Below are 17,998 nucleotides of genomic sequence, written 5' to 3' on the forward strand. Positions count from 1 at the left end.
GTGCTGGGGATTAGTCCAAGGAGGTGCAGTCCGATAATTTGAGAGACTAAAGGTGGGATGTGGAAAGGGCGATGGCACAACCCGTTCAGAAAGGATCCGGGGGTGGCAGTTACCTGGGGTCAAAAAGAGGTACAAGGAGGCTAGGGCCCTGAGGAGGGTCCACCAATGGCAGGAGCAGCCCAGTTCACAAGGAATACAGGGCCTAGAAAGTCAGAAGAATGATGAAGAAGGTTCAGGTAGGGACCCTCGAAGGATCCCCGCTGATCTTGTGTCGCTCTGTCCGGCCCGGGGGAGGGAGGAGAAACAAAAAACGGGTCGGCGGTGTAGTTCCCGGTGAATGAAGCAGCCGAAGGTGGTCAAATGCCAGAGCGTCGGGCCTGGGTCGATGAGCCGTTCCACAGGGCGCTGTCATGTAGTATTCAGGATGATTGAAGTTTGGCAGTTGGTTGCAGCTACTCTGTGGGTGAAGTCTCTAACCTGTATGCTGTACAATAAACCTGCCACGAACCACAACTTGAAGCGTTGCAGTCTTTTGACTGTCATAGTTGGTATGAGCACTTATTGACTGTACATCACTGATTCACAAGTCATAACTGTTTGACTCTGAAACTATGTGGTATCGGTTTATGAAGATGATGGGAGGAAGGATGCTTTAGCGATAATACTTCTCTAGAAAAGGACAATGCTCACTTCTGGTACTGCTTAATGTTCCAAACACAGAATTGGAATACGTCAACCCCGTCATCAATGAAGGTGCAGGTGAAACCATACTCCTTCATTTGGTAATTGATCAAATAAAGGGTGCTCTGAATGTGTTTTTATTTCCAGATGGAGGTCTGAAGTGTGGTGTGCCCTCCTCTTATTATGTATGCAATGTAGGTGGCGAGAGCATACCAATCATGGAGAGCGTAAAGCTAACAAGTATGAGTTTTATCACTCTTTGTGCATCCATTAACATGTTCAATGTTTGTCATCTTGCTCTAAGAGAAAATTCCTTTTAATCAGAATTGATTCAATTCAAATGTGTAGTTTGCTCTAATATCCCGAGGTGTGCGGGACCTCGCAGCCTGCACACAGGGAGGTATCACAGACAAACAGTCAAGTTGTTAATTCTTTGTGCAGGTGAGATGGTCGCAGAACGAGACAACACAGTAGAGGTTCAGGTTTCGACAGCGGTCACAGAGAACGGTCCGTCCCCAAACCATCTGCAGAAAGGATGAAGGCTCAACTGGGTCTCGGAAGCGAACCTAAGGGGTCTCGACAGTGAGGATGAGAAACCTGTGAGGCAAACACACCTCGGTGTGTCTGTTACCACACACTCAATCTGTTGCACTTCCCTCTTCTTTTACTTGAGCTATTTTTCATTCAGATTTTCTCACACAAGTGACGGCCCTGGTGCCCTTTCACTTCGCTTCTGCTTTTCGGTCACAATGTAGTTGTTTACTTTTTACTTCAGCGAACGTGCTTTGAACTGCTTGGCGGTTTCTATGGTGCAAATTCTTGCCCGTCTTGTCATTCTGTTCACATAGCTGGTGCTTTATGTACTTTTCTTATGCTCTTTTTTTTCTCCGTTGTGTTTTTTTTTCTCCGTGACTGAAGGGCACCTATGCTTATTCCTGTAGAACCATGAATCGATGGCAAGACAGCAGAAGTACTGGTGTTTCACTGGCTTGCCCCGACGCTCACTCCAAAGCATGGTAGAACTCAGTGGCTGACTCTGTGGTGCCGCTTGTGCAACCTCTGTCGTCGCATAAGTGTTGCTTCTGCTGAAGCACCACTCATTCATACCTCTTCCTGCTGAGCTCAGGGATGCACGGTGGCTGCAACCGCTGCTGCTCGACTTGAGATGAAGTGCACATTATTTCAGAAACTATTGAACTTCCTTCAAAGCAAAGGCTTTCGTAGCTAATGGCAGGAGAAGCCCTGCAGATGTCACAGTAAGAAGAATATACCGCGACCATAAGGCGTTTGAACTATTATCGAAGGCAGCCAGCATACTTGTTCTTCGTTGCAGAGTTTCATTTGGTAAGTTACTACCTTAGTTGTTTCAATTTAATAGTGATGCAGACTTGGGAGGCATTAAATACATTTCTTGTTTGCCCTTTCTTCTTGACCCATATTGTATCTGAATTTGCACGAGGTGTGTGATTTATATACCGTGCCAGAAGGGACACAATGAAAGTATTAATTATGTATTCTTTATTAAATGGCCTTATTGGTGCAATTAGTTTACACAGTAGAAAGCTGGAGGGGCAACTGGGGCTTTTAAATTCATGTTCAAGTGCTTTCTCAACTGTCTTCAGTATGGCAACTCTGTGGACGTTTAGATCCATTCCCTTGCAGGGCAGAAGGAAACTGGCCTCTGGTATCCCAAACTTTCACCTGAAGCATTAATCATTCTTTTCACTTGTCTTTTTTCTATTTTGATTAGCATTACAATAATTGGTTGTTTTTTTCGGATAATCTGGTATTCTCAGATTTGTTTTATTATTTCACTAATGATTTGTTACGAGTTTCCCTGCAAGGTCTTACATACGTGTAAACCTAATGCTATTTTTATCATGGGAAATTGACTTCTAAAACGGTAGATTATGTGCAATATAAAGTAAAGTATGTTTTTTTTTCATGTTAGAATTGGGTGACTAATTCAGGTCTATAAAAGAAGCAGTGACTACATTTCTAAGGTTTCATTAATTCATTTCTATATCGGGGTACCACATGAAAGGCCGAGGCATGATAATAATCGTGTAACTTCTTGATGGTTGTGCAGAGGTGTTTACTTCTGGGAACATAATAAAAGTGTGTCCTGCGTTGGGAAGAATGACTGTCGATTGTCTTACTGAGGTCTGGCTCCATACTTCTTATCATGAGGCAGAGCCATGTTTATACCGAAATGATATATGGTAGAACACTGGAATTGTCTGAGCTACATACAAACGTATGAGCAACCACGGCTATGAGCACTGGGGCAGTCCATTTGCTTTAATCAATGTGCTGCTCTTTACTTCATTCTTTCCTTTGTCATTTGTTGTAATGCACCGAGACATAGGCGAGGAACAGGAGCCCTTTTATTTAGCTTTTATTTAGCCATGCACAGTAGCTGAGAACATTACCATTCCCTAATGGTTACCCTCCTCCCACCTTACCAATTCCCCTGAACGTACCATGCTGACGTTCCAAAACGATTCATAAAGGGGGTGGTGATGGACAGAGTATCTGAATTAAGCAGAACACTCCTACCCAGTCAAAAGATCAGGGCTTGATCCATCACCGTTTTTTAGCTCACTGCACCATCCCAGTTCAGAACCTGGCTACATGCAAATTAGTCTGACCCTGGCCCAGTGCATCATGGGATTTTATGAGACGTTCCAAAACAGCACGTGACTGGACCACGCAAAATACGCATTAGGAATCGAAGGGGGGTGCAATAAGAGAAGAGGAGTATATTCAGCACACAATTAAATGCAGGACATTATGTCATCTCCCCTTTTTGTAGAAAGTTCCAACCATCAAGCAAACTTCGAATTTGGTCAGTAAATCTTTAATGCTTGAATTGCACCCCTCTACCCTGCCATGGTTAATGCCACAATAATTCCTGCTAGCTATTGGCTTGCTACAGATATTTCACGATCTTGATTTATTTGATCACTAACCTGGTTCTTGGCATACATGTTATTCGTCATCTTGGGCTTTGAGGTATTGGCAATACATTCTCCTGCATGCACATCCACAGAATATTCATCCCTAGTCAGGGGGCTCATGGTGGATGCTGGTACGCATAAAGCATGTGCCTCATTCCCCCATTGACCAGTTTCCAAAAGGTGAGGTAGAACCAGTTGTTTTCACAACGCGAAGGAGACTGTAAAACTTGGTAGACCAGTTATTGATAGGTGGCAGTCTAATCCAGACAAAATAACTAGCAGACGTCATACAAAAAGCAACCACCGTTCTCTTATTATAATGCCTTCTCATCAGTTTCTGTTGGTTGGACACAGTTTCACGCATACTGCTGTCCTCGTCCTGCTCAGTGTTCTGGATCACTCACTGTGTTTCCCACTTTGGACCAATGAGGATGCAGCTCGGTAGCAGCTAGTCTAGTCCGAATGAGCTCAAAGGGGGTAGCCCAACAAAACATTAGGGGGCAGATTTATGTTAACTGGTGCATCCCCAGGGATGCGCCAGTTAACATGCGCCACAGTGCGCCACTGCTCCGCCACCCATGGTGCGTAGCATTTATGATGCGGCGCACCATGGTGCAAGGAAGTGAGGATGCGTGACGCATCTCTCGGCGTACGGGCGGCGCATTGCAGGAGTCATGTCGCAAGTGCGACATGACTCCTGCAATGCACAGGAGCCACCTATTCAATTAATTGTGCGTCACCCTTACGCCTGCTTCAAGCAGGCGTAAGGAATTGACGTAGAAAGTGGCTGAGTGAAATCTCATAGATTTCACTCAGCCACTTTTAGGAGGCGTTCCTGCGCAGGAACGCCCCCCCCCCCCTGCGCAGGAACGCCTCCTTATGGCGCAGGGGTTTCCAACGTGACGCATCTCCTAGATGCGTCACGTTGTAAATAGGGTGCATTGTTTGCGCCGCCGTTGCGTCACATTACGTGACGCAATTGCAGCGCAAGGAGGCGCAAGGGCATCATAAATCTGCCCCTGGGTATGGGGTAGAGGTTGGTGATATGCTCACAAGCAAGATATTAGAAATGGTTTGAAGCTTAGACAACCCCTCAAAGCTAACTGTATTTTATTAATGTGGTGGTGTGTTCTCCTTGCACATTACTTTGGGCATGGTACAAGGGTTCCGCAATGATGCTACACCAGTCTCCCTCAAAAAGCCAGAGACTTCAGATGACACAAACTGAGTGCCATTGTCACTTACCAAATCCTTTCAGAACATTTCCATTGTGAAAATGTGTGCTAGGAAGTCTACACTTTTTTGCCAATGGTTTTTCTAGAAACTCCAATTCGAACCTTAATAATCTAGCAATATCATGGCATAACTCACAGAAAGTGGTGCTATTTCTTGGTCCTATGAGGTTTATGTGTAGATTCAGGGATGACTCCTCAGCTAACTGAATATGCAAATTTGACGAATGCAAACCCTGAGTGTCCTATCAGAATTTCTGCACACCTGGCATTTAAACACAACACACACACGCACACATGCATGCACACACACACACGTATTTCAACATTTTGTTCCACAGCTGGCCAACAATAGCCATTTGTGAGTCTCTTCTTCCTGCCAGTCATGCATACAAGCCCTTCATGAACAAGAGTAAGGAAATGAGACCTTAATTCATTGGGATCAATTAAGGTACCATTATTATCATATATTGCATTATGACTAAATCATTTCACTTGTTAGCTCTTATGTTTCTTTCCAAAATGGTCAAAAGTTAATTTCTAGCCCTCTATGCTTTGGCCATCGTTTTACAATGCACTGCAAAATAGTGGAACACTCATTTGGAGTGGCGTTCATCCATTCACACAAGATGACATCTAGCTCAACACTGGGTTCATCAGACAAGCAGAGCACTATCCCATCCTCATCATCCTCACAGCATTAACCTCAGGGTCTTCTCACAGCATACATGGCCGAAAGTCAGCAGTAACATTTGTTTTCCAACTAATATATTCCACAGAGAACATACATGAATGCAACTTGCATGCCAGTTTAGCTATGCAAGGGGACACCTACTCCGAACCACCCTTCTCTATAAAGTTCTCAATGGATTCTAGTTGGCACAGATATGGGACAGTCACTTCAACAACACAACTCTTAAATTTGGTACCGCCCACGCACACACTATGAGTGCATGCTCTATATTTCGGGTTCCCTGAGTTTATGTGATGCAAAGGCTATCATCCTTCTGTTACTCTGCGCCACTTGACTCAAGACAGCCCCAAGCCTTCAAGCATTATCTGACTTCCATCCACAGTCACAAAGGATTTTAAAATTTCATCAAGGATTTTCAGGATGGTGCCCCTTGCAGTTTGTTTTCTAATTCATCAATACCGTCACTGCAATTATTTCCCACACACAAAGTCTGCATTCTGTTTCCTTAGTTTCCTCATGGGCTCCGCTTTTTCAGAATGGTGCATTATAAATCTAGATTATATTGACACAATCTTAAAAAGGATGACAGTGCTTCCTTATTACTTGGTTGAGGCACTTTTCTGTTGACAGGTACCAAAGAAGGGTTGGGGTCGATATTACGTGCACTGCTCATATGGCCAATATACTCCACACTGGTTTGCCTGGACCTGCACTCTTCCATCTTGAGGGTCAAGCTACTGTTTTGTGCCCTCTTCATTACTTGGTGTAACTTGATGATGTGTTTCTTTTCATCTGATGTATAGACTATCATCTTGGAAGACGTACTTCTTCCATCCCATTAAAGAGTTAATTCATAATCTTTTAACGCAGCTGAGGCAGATTTCAAGCCAATGGGCATGCAATAAATGTGGTACACCCCATATGGTCAATCAATGCCGTTAGGCTCCTTGAGTCCTTATGGAGTCAAATTAGGTGCCAGCCAGGAGTGAACTTGATGGTGGTAGAAACAGTGGCTTTGCCCAATGTAGCTACCATCTCATGAATGATGGCAGTGGATGGCAATCCACCACAATTTGGCATTTAACCTAATTAACCTGTCTAATGGTATTATCTAAACTGTTTTCTTCTTTGTCACAACAAAGTGTAACAACCATTGGAGTATATTGGCTGGTTTAAATATGCCCATTTTCTGCCATTACCTAAAACTTTCTTTAGTTTCTTCCAGGCTGACAGAGATATGTAGCACACTTTCGGTTTCAAGGCTGCACTAGTTTTCCAGAATTATGCAATGGAGGAATCCCTTGAGATTACCTAATTCATTTCTAAATACCCAGTTGTAGTCATAGATTTTCTTCAATAAGGCTGAATGTGTGAAGTGCCTTGCATGCATTGACTAGCATTCTAAGGTTCTGTTTATTCCAACAAAGAATATTCATCCACTTACACATTGGCCAAGGTATATCTCCCTTCGAAGCACAATTGTACTCTGAAAACATCTCGTTATATTTTTTGCCCCATGAGCACCCACATTATGAAATGTAGTTGTTCTCTCAAAGGTAGATTTTTGTAAATTTGTGTAGAGATGATCCTTGACCCAGTGTCCACGAGTACCTCCACGTGACTTTAGTGGATTTGTTGATTTATATGTTACACCTTGGTTGGCCTTGCTCATAATTTTTGCAAAGGATTGCTACCAGTAACAATATGTCCTCTTCAATGTAAAATTCATCCTCTTCTTTGTCATGGACTGTGTAAACTCTCTTTAGCCTATTTCAAGACCTCTTTTGAAAAGTGACAATTTTCCACATTTGCGGTATTTCTTGCCTATTGCCAGACAATTTCTAAAAATATGTCAGGTGGGTATTCGCTCCACAATGGCCACAAGTGCCTTTTTTTGATTCTGCATCTTTAGACATGCCTCCAGAATTTCTACTTTTGGTTCTCGGCACGTGTTTATGTATGCATCAGCAATATGTGAGTCCAGTAGCATTTTAATCCCTGAATTAGACCTTTCCACACATTTTATTGTGCAAACTACCCCCTCTAAGTTAGGAGGTTTGGGACACAAACGTCTTCCTTGGGCTTTGGCACATATTGTTCTCATCATAATTTGGTCCTGTCTCATTGCCTCTGAGCTGCTAAATCCACATGTGGAGGCTAATATATGTAAGGTCACAGTGTATGCCTCTATTGGTTTTCTTGGGAGCTTGATACTTGTAGTAGAAGTTATGTCTCTCAATGATGATACTAAAAGTAGTGTCAAAGTGTTACTCCATCCCCTAGAGTTCTTATTGGCTTCAGTACACATATCCCACTCAACCGTGCCATTGGGTTTCTGTACGTAATATTATCAAAGAGTCTACTACCTTCAGTCTTCAGTCAGTTATACAACAAGGCTTGCTTCTTAAAGCTGTACACTCTGTGCCATCCATTTATTTTTTTGCAAAGTTTTATATAGCGCTGGCTAAACCCGTAGGAATCAGAGCGCTTTACATGAGGATCGCTTCAGTTACAGATTCCAAGTAGAGACATAAGAGAAAGAAGATAGAGGGAAGGAAACGTAAAGGGGAGGCGAGGAAAACAATGTCAGATGTCTGGCTGGGTAGGTGACAGCCGAGGGGGTGAACCACGGCCAAACTCCTCTATAGCTGCATAGGACAGTTCCACCGGGCATCGTCCAAGGTTGTTCAGACTCTGCGGTAAGAACAGACAGATGAAAAACATGCCATTACACGATAACATAAGTTATTTTCATGATACATAGCAAAGACAAAACGTCTTATGTCTTATGTGGAATGGAAGGTAGAGGGGGGAAGATAAACAGGGGAAAAGGGAATGCAGCTAGTACCAGGCAGACCAGGGGGCGGGACTTCAGGGGAAACAAGCGGTCAAAGTGAAAGATGGACAAGACCGTGAAGCACCATTAAGAACAATGTTCGATGTCCAGCTGGGTAGGTGATGGCATGGATAACGAGCACCTCAAAGCTGTTGCGTCACTGGTTCCATTTTTCTCTTGCTGCACCAGCAACTTCAAGGAACAGGTGTGCCATTGAAACAGCATTCATGACCACAGCCATAAATGTGCATAATGTGGTGTAATGATAAAATTGTCAATAGTACAGAATGTGGACAATAGTACAGAATATGGAGTTTTAATCAGTTAGAGTGGAAAATAGGTGTAAGAAATATAAAAATGTGGGTACTTCAAGGTCGGCTCACATTTCAGGTGACATGTCAGGTGGACACTCCACTGAACAAGTTATGCAAACTGTTATTTCATGGCAAAGTAGAATTTCAATGTATTGTCACTGGTAGGGCACAACCAGCAAGACCCAGTCACAAAGCAAGACAGTAGCTGAGACAGTCACAGTGATACATGTTTTGCAACGTTAGCAGTTTTTAGAAACCCTAAACCCTCTGGCAAATGCAGACTGCCAATTTACCAACTACCGCTTGAGGATGGTGCGTTTCCAGGCAACGATCAGTCCTGTGAGACTACAGGATTTTTCAGTAACTTTTGATACTCTTTTCATCATGGACTGACACACACACATGAAATTCACACTAAGGGGCATATTAGCAAGAACCTCGTTAAAATTATCGCCGTTTTAGCAGCAGGAAACTGCCACTAAAACGACGATAATGAGCTTGCTAATATGCGTTATAGAATTCCAATAGAAGCCCAGGTTAGATGTGCAGGACATCTAACCTAGATTCGATTGGAATTCTATAACACATATTAGCAAGCCCATTATCGTCGTTTTAGCGTCAGTTTCCTGCCTCTAAAACAGCCATAATTTTAACGAGCTTCTTGCTAATATGCCCCTATATTTTCAAAACTTTAATAAAGTTAATGTCCTAATCTAGTATAGATTATCTGTATGCATGTAACTATAAAAATAAACACGACCGTAGCGATGAAGTGATTACTGAACAAAATATTACAATGAATAGCAACTTTGTGATGGTATTTTAATAACTCATTACATCAGAAGATGAAATTAGTCTTTGATAACCAACCCATCTCTTCTAGCATCTAGCTGCGCTTTCTTAGCACCAAAAGTCCCTTTCTATATTTTTTAGGTCGCCCTTAGCATGCATACCAAATCTTAACAACTGAATTGTTGTTTCTTAGCTTCTGTACTTGGAGAAGATCGTTCTCTGTATCAGTTGATAAAGACCTCCTGGCTTCAAGGAGTCAATGGCCTTCGCAAGAGATATTTGCAGTACAGCTTTTACAAATTTCCCAGGAATCATAAGTTGCCTCTTTACCTAATGCATGTCAATACCAGGCTTAAATACCCCTTTCTGATTATTTTGAAGATGTAAAATGCAAGAGTTAGCATATAAATTCAGTTGCATATTCACTAAATTCTATCACAAGTTATAAATCACATGAATACACATAAATGAATATTTGATGCTTTGTCAAACTATAATAAAGTGAAAAATGTTATGATTTATGTGTGCATTCAATTCAGCAAAGCAGAAACCGCAAATATAGCATCAAAGGAAAATAAACATCACCAGAACATAACAGCAGATCTAATGGGTGTGTACATTGCAGAGGTGGATGTGAAACCTTGTGACTCTGCCGCATTGAAGGTCTGCACATGAGCGTCCGTCTCTGCTGCATATACAGCAGTGCCGATAGGAAGGCAGTAATGACAAGGTGAACCATCAGTAGAACCTGATGATCAGTAAGAGAGGCTTACCACCACAGAATAGTGACAGGCAGCACAGCGCGGCACAGGCTCCAATATCGTCCTTGTCACAAGCAAACAATGCACTGAGACAGAGATGTGGACCAGTGGGCACTTCATTTCACTATGCACGATACAACAGAGCGCAATAATGCTCCAACAGTCTCTCGCCTCATGCCATCCCATCTACCCAAAATTTCAATGCCATCATTCCATGTTCATGCATGACAGGACCACAAGTGCGCTTGCGCACTTATAGAAACAACACACACACACACAAACACACGCTCTCACTGTCTCTCTCTCTCTCAATGAATTTAAGGAGGAAGAGAAGAAGGATATATAGAGTACTCAATACAAAATGCAGAACATTGCATTTCTCCTTAAGATTTCTGGAGTTTTTTTAGAGAATGGGATGGGAGCTGGAGACTTACTTTTCCTACTCCCTTAACCATGCAGTAGTTGTCATTAGTTCCTTGTATGGAATGCTGACATTGGCTGAGCCAACTAGAATTTTTAGAAGACTAGAGTTTACAAATGGTGCATTTCCAATAGAGCTCATCCTAGGGCATACAACTAGCGGAAATGGTGCATGCCATCTCCTTATACACGGATGACATGTTATTATATGTCTGAGACATGACAGAGGAATTCCCCCCAACTTCGACTGATTTGAGTAGCTTTTATTGCATTTCTGATTTAAGGGTCGATCACAGCAAATCATATATATTTCTGCAGCTGGGAGTATTAATAGTAGGCACCCAGTTGTTACAATGAGCTGCAGCCATTTTTAGGTCGAGCCTAGCGGGAGTGCGCAAGCGCTGCTCACTCTGCGAGACTGCTGTAGTAGAGTATGGGAGAGAAGCCACACCCACTCTGTGCCCATATTTTTCATTGGCTTGTGTCATTGTCTTTCGTAAATGCTACCTTCGGATTTGTTAATAGGCTTGTTAGTCCCTCCTTGGTACGGCCTTGTCTTCATTTGTAACCCCCTATGGCTACTGGCACCTTTACTTCTGTTGTTACACTGGACCTGTGACCTTTATTGAGTTTCTCTTACTGAAGGCCGGACATGCACTGCTTCTGCTGAAACCGCTTGTGTTTCTTAAAGCAGCATGGCCGCCCCCATAACACAGGTGCCCGCTTTCAATCACTTTAACCCGGCATTATCTCCTGTCTGTTTCAACCCCCAAGTAAAATGGATTTAGAAATGATTAGCAAATTAGGTCATGTGAATTCCAGGTAGCACATAATTGAGTGCAAATGGGCTAAAGCTGACAACAGCACATCTGTGTTACATGTCATCTGCACTGAATCCACCTAACGGGTTGTTTTCAAAAGCCTGTTTTATTAACAACGACAACACCACCAATGCCACCACCACCACCAATATCACCAACACCACCACCAATACCACAACCACCAATACCACCAACTCCATCACCACCAATATCACCAATACCACAACCACCAATACCACGTACACCAACACCACTAATGCCAGCACCACCACAACCAACGCCACCACCACCAATACCATCACCACCAATACCACCAACACAAATACCACCACCACCACCAATACCACCACGGATATCACCACCACCATCACGACCACCAATATCACCACCAACACCAATACCACCCCCACCAATCCAATACCACACCACCACCAATACCACAGCCAATACCACCATCACCGATACCAATACCACAGCCAATACCACAATCACCAATACCACCACCAATACCAATAAAACCACAACCAATACAAAGACCACCACCACCAATACCACCACCACCACCAATACCACCACTACCAACAGCACCACCAATACCACCACCACCAATACCACTGATACCACTACCACCAATACCAACACCACCAATACCACTGCCACCATTACCACCACTACCGCCACCACCAATACCAACACCACCACCAATACCACCACTAATACAACCACCACCGATACCAACACCAATACCATCACCACCAATACAATCATCAATACCACCAATACTATCACCAATACCACCAACACCACCACCACCAATACTACCACAACCAACAATACCACCCACCACCACCAATACCACCACCACCAATGCTGCCACCAATACCACCACCAATATCACCACTACAATACCACCTCCAATACCACCATTAATACACTCACCACCACCAAAACCACCACCACCAATTCCACCACTACCAGTACCACCACTACCACTACCACCACCACCACCACCACCACTACCATAACCACCACCATCACCACCAATACCACCACCACCAATACCTATATCACCATCACCCATACCAATACCAACACAAACACCACTAATACCACCACCACAAATACAACCACCAGCACCAATACCACCAATACTGCCAATACCACCACCAATATCACCAATACCATCACCACCAATACCATCACCACCAATACCACCACCACCACCAATACCACCACCAGTACCACAGCCAATATTACCACCAATACCACAACCACCACCACAAATACCACCACCAATCCAATACCACCACGACCGATCCCAATACCACCACCAATGCCACCTCCACCAATACCACCACCACCACCACCAATACCAACATCATCAATACCACCACCAATATCACCAACACCACCAACAATACCACTAATATCACCACCAATACCATCAACACCAATACCACCACCACCACCACAATACCATCGCCACCAAAACCACCACCAATACCACCACCACAAATACCATCACCACCAATATCACCAACACCACCAACAATACGACCACCACAAATACCATCACCACCAATATCACCAACACCACCAACAATACCACCACCACCACCAATACCACCACCAATACCATAACCACCAACACCATCACCAAAACCACCACCAACACCAATACCACAACCACCAATACCACCACCACCAATCCCACCACCAATGCCATCACCACTAATACTACAACCAACAATACCACCACCACCACCAATACCACCAATACCACCACCACCACTACCAATACCACTGATACCACTACCACTAATACCACCACCACCACCAATACCACCACCACCAATAAGACCACCGCCAATAAGACCACCACCAATACTATTACATCTACCAATACCACCACAACCACCAATACCACCGCCACCAATACCACCACCAACACCATCACCAGTAACACCACCACCAATACCACCCCCACCAATACAACAACCACAACCAATACCACCTCCACAAATAACACCACCAATACCATCAACAATCCAATACCACCACCACCAATACCAATACCACCACCAATGCCACCACCATCAATACCACCACCACCAGTACCAATTCACCACCACCACCAATACCACCAATACCAATACCACAACCAATAACATCACCAAAACCACCAACACTAATACCACCACACATACCACAACTAATATCACCGTCAGAACCACCACCAATACCACCACCAATCCAATACCACCTTCACCAATCCCAATACCACCACCAACGCCACCACCATTAATACCACCACCACCAATCCAATACCACCACCACCAATCCAATACCACCACCAATGCTAACACCACTAATACCACCACCACCAATATCAATACCACCACCACCAATACCACCACCACCACCAATTCCACCACCAATATCACCAACACCACCACCAGTATCACCACCAATACCACCACCAATACCTTCACGACCAATACCAATACCAGCACCAATACCACCACCACAATACCACCACCACCACCAATACCATTACCAATACCACCACCAACACCAATACCACCACCACCACCAATACCAATACCACCACCACCACCACCAATTTCCCCCCTTCAGTGCCATTTATTTATTTATTGATTTGCGGGTTTGTATAGCGCTCGAATAAACTCCCAGAGGAGTATCTCCGCGCTGAAAGACAACAGAAGCATAGGCCAGGACAATGGTAATAGTAGAACACCATAACGCACAAATTAGCTGATATTTAAGTATCTCATAGCTTAACTAATTAGACCTAAACAAAAAAGTTTTCAGTTGCTTTCTGAAAACAAAATGGTTGGAACACTGTCTTAGTTGGAGAGGAAGGCTGTTCCACAGAATATGACCCACCACTGACAAAGCCTTGCCACCCAGTCTGGTCCTGCTGCTCTTGGGTACCCTTAGCAGCAGCTGCTCACTTGACCTAAGGGTACGAGTGGGAACATATGGAACAAATTTATTCGCCAAATAGACAGGTCCTAAATCATGTACTCCTTTATGTACAATGCAGCATGTCTTAAATTTCACTCTTTGGCGAATGGATAACCAATGACGTTTTTCCAACATAGGTTTAGAGGAAGATCTGGGGGGAGCTTTGAGGACTAGCCTGGCTGCTGTGTTTTGCACCACCTGCAGTCGGTCCAGCACCTCTTCATTTGCAGACACCAGGAGACCATTACAGTAATCAAGTCGGCTGATCACTAGAGCCTGAACCAGAGTCCTTCTAATGGAGTCCGGAAGGAACGGGAATATCCTACGGAGGAGTCCTATCACATGGAAACTGGACCCCACCGTAGTATTTCCATGTTGTTTCATAGTCAGCTCCGGCTTCAGACGTACCCCAAGGTTCTTGATTACTTGTTTTGGTTAGGGAACTGGTCCCAGATCTAATGGCCACCAGTCAGGGGACCATAGTATCTTGGCCTCACCGAAAAGCATCACCTCAGTCTTACCAACATTGCACTGAAGAAAGTTGGAAGACATCCACTGGGATACTGCTTTCATCCCCTCGGAGAAAGATTGTGTAACCTCCGGGGTCAGCGATTTAAATGGAAAAAGCAGCTGGGTATCGTCAGCATAGGACACTGGACAGAAACCAAAAGCTCTTGTTATATCTGCCAGGGGTGCCACATAGGTGTTAAAAAGAGTTGGGCTCAAGCATGAGCCCTTTGGCACCCCCTTGGTGATCTTAACCTCCTCCGACCGGAAATCACCCATGATGACACACTGGGTACGGTCGGAGAGAAAGCTCTTTATCCAGTCCAGCGCCTTGCCACCCAGTCCATTCACAGTCAGGCGTTCGATCAAGATCTTATGAGAAATGGTATCACCACCAATACTACCACCAACAATATCACCACCACTGCCAATGCCACTGATACCACTACCACCAATACCACCACCACCAATACCGCCACCACCAATAAGACCATCACCAATACTATTACATCCACCAATACCACCACAACCACCAATACCACCTCTTCCAATACCACCACCAATACTATCACCAATAACACCACCACCAATACCACCACCAACACCAATACCACAACCATCACCAATACCACCACCACAAATATCACCACCAATACATCACCAATCTAATACCACCACCACCAATTCCAATACCAACACCAGCAATACCACCACCAGGAATACCACCACCACCACCACCAATACCAATACACCACCACCACTAATACCACCACCACCAACATCAATACCACAACCAATAACATCACCAATACCACCAACACCAATATCACCACAAAAACCACAACTATTATCACCACCACTGCCAAAACCACCACCAATCCCACCACCAATCCAATACCACCACCACCAATCCCAATATCACCACCAATGCCACCGCCACCAATACCATCACCACCAATATCAATACCGCCACCACCAATACCAACACCAATACCACCACCACCAATACCAACATCACCAATACCACCACCAATATCACCAACACCACCAACAATACCACTAATACCACCACCAATACCATCAACACCAATACCACCACCACAATACCACCTCCACCAAAACCACCAACAATACCACCACCACCACCACCAATACCATCACCACCAATATCACCAACACCACCAACAATACCACCACCACCACCAATACTACCACCAATACCACCAACGCCATCACCAAAACCACCACCAACACCAATACCATAACCACCAATCCCACCACCACCAATCACATCACCAATGCCATCACCACTAATACTACAACCAACAATACCACCACCACCACCAATACCACCAATACCACCACCACCACTACCAATACCACTGATACCACTACCACTAATATCTACCACCACTAATACCACCACCACCAATAAGACTACCACCAATAAGACCACCACCAATACTATTACATCCACCAATACCAATACAACAACCAATAACATCACCAATACCACCAACACCAATACCACCACAAATACCACAACTAATATCACCGCCAAAACCACCACCAATACCACCACCAATGCCACCACCACTAATCCCACCACCACCAATCCAATACCACCACCACCAATTCAATACCACCACCAATGCCACCACCACTAATACCACCACCAATATCAATAACACCACCACCAATACCACCCCACCACCAATTCCACCACCAATATCACCAACACCACCACCAGTACCTCCACCAATACCACCACCACCACCAATACCTTCACCACCAATACCACCACCAATACCAGCACCAATACCACCACCACAATACCAGCACCACCACCAACACCATTACCAATACCACCACCATCACCAATACCACCACCACCACCAATACCAATACCACCACCACCAATTCCACCACCAGTGCCATAACCACCAATACCACCAACAACAATATCACCACCACAACTACCAATACCACTGATACCACTACCACCAATACCACCACCACCAATACCACCACCACCAATAATACCACCACCAATACTATTACATCCACCAATACCACCACAACCACCAATACCACCACCACCAATACCACCACCAATACCATCACCAATAACACCAATAAAACCACCACCACAACCACCAATACCATCACCAATCCAATACCACCACCACCAACACCAATACCACAACAAATAACATCACCAATACCACCACAACCACCAATACCACCACAAACACCACAACTAATATCACCACCACTGCCAAAATCACCACCAATACCAATACCACCACCAATGCCACCACCACTAATACCACCACAACCAATATTAATACCACCACCAATTCCATCACCAATATCACCAACATCACCAATAATACCACCACCAATACCACCACCACCAATACCTTCACCACCAATACCACCACCAGCACCAATACCACAACCACCACCAATACCACCACCACCAATACCATCACCAATCCAATACACCACCACCAATTCCAATGCCACCACCATCAAAACCACCACCACCACCACCACCAATACCTTCACCACCACTACCACCACCAGCACCAATACCACAACCACCACCAATACCACCACCACCAATACCATCACCAATCCAATACACCACCACCAATTCTAATGCCACCACCAATGCCACCACCATCAATACCACCACCACCACCAATACCAATACACGACCACCACCAATACCACCACCACCAATACCAATACCACAACCAATAACATCACCAATACCACCAACACCAACACCACCACAAATACCACAACTAATATCACCATCACCGTCAAAACCACCACCAATACCACCACCAATCCAATACCACCATCACCAATCCCAAATCCACCACCAATGCCACCACCACTAATACCACCACCACCAATATCAATACCACCGCCACCAATACCACCACCACCACTAATACCACCACCAATAATATAACCAACA

The 17,998-nt window shown here is 44.4% G+C and overlaps 1 protein-coding gene across 1 annotated transcript in view; it reads left to right on the forward strand.

The window, feature by feature from the left end:
- Positions 1–1,622: 1,622 nt before the first annotated feature.
- LOC144829304 (C-C chemokine receptor type 5-like) overlaps positions 1,623–17,998 on the forward strand; it is a 99,872-nt gene continuing 83,496 nt past the window's right edge. Inside the window, exon 1 of the mRNA XM_078688333.1 lies at positions 1,623–2,025. The gene's annotated coding sequence lies outside the window, so the exon portion shown is untranslated. The remainder of the gene's footprint in view (positions 2,026–17,998) is intronic.

Source organism: Lissotriton helveticus, chromosome 4_1 (assembly GCF_964261635.1).
Source record: "Lissotriton helveticus chromosome 4_1, aLisHel1.1, whole genome shotgun sequence".
Lineage (NCBI taxonomy): Eukaryota > Metazoa > Chordata > Amphibia > Caudata > Salamandridae > Lissotriton > Lissotriton helveticus.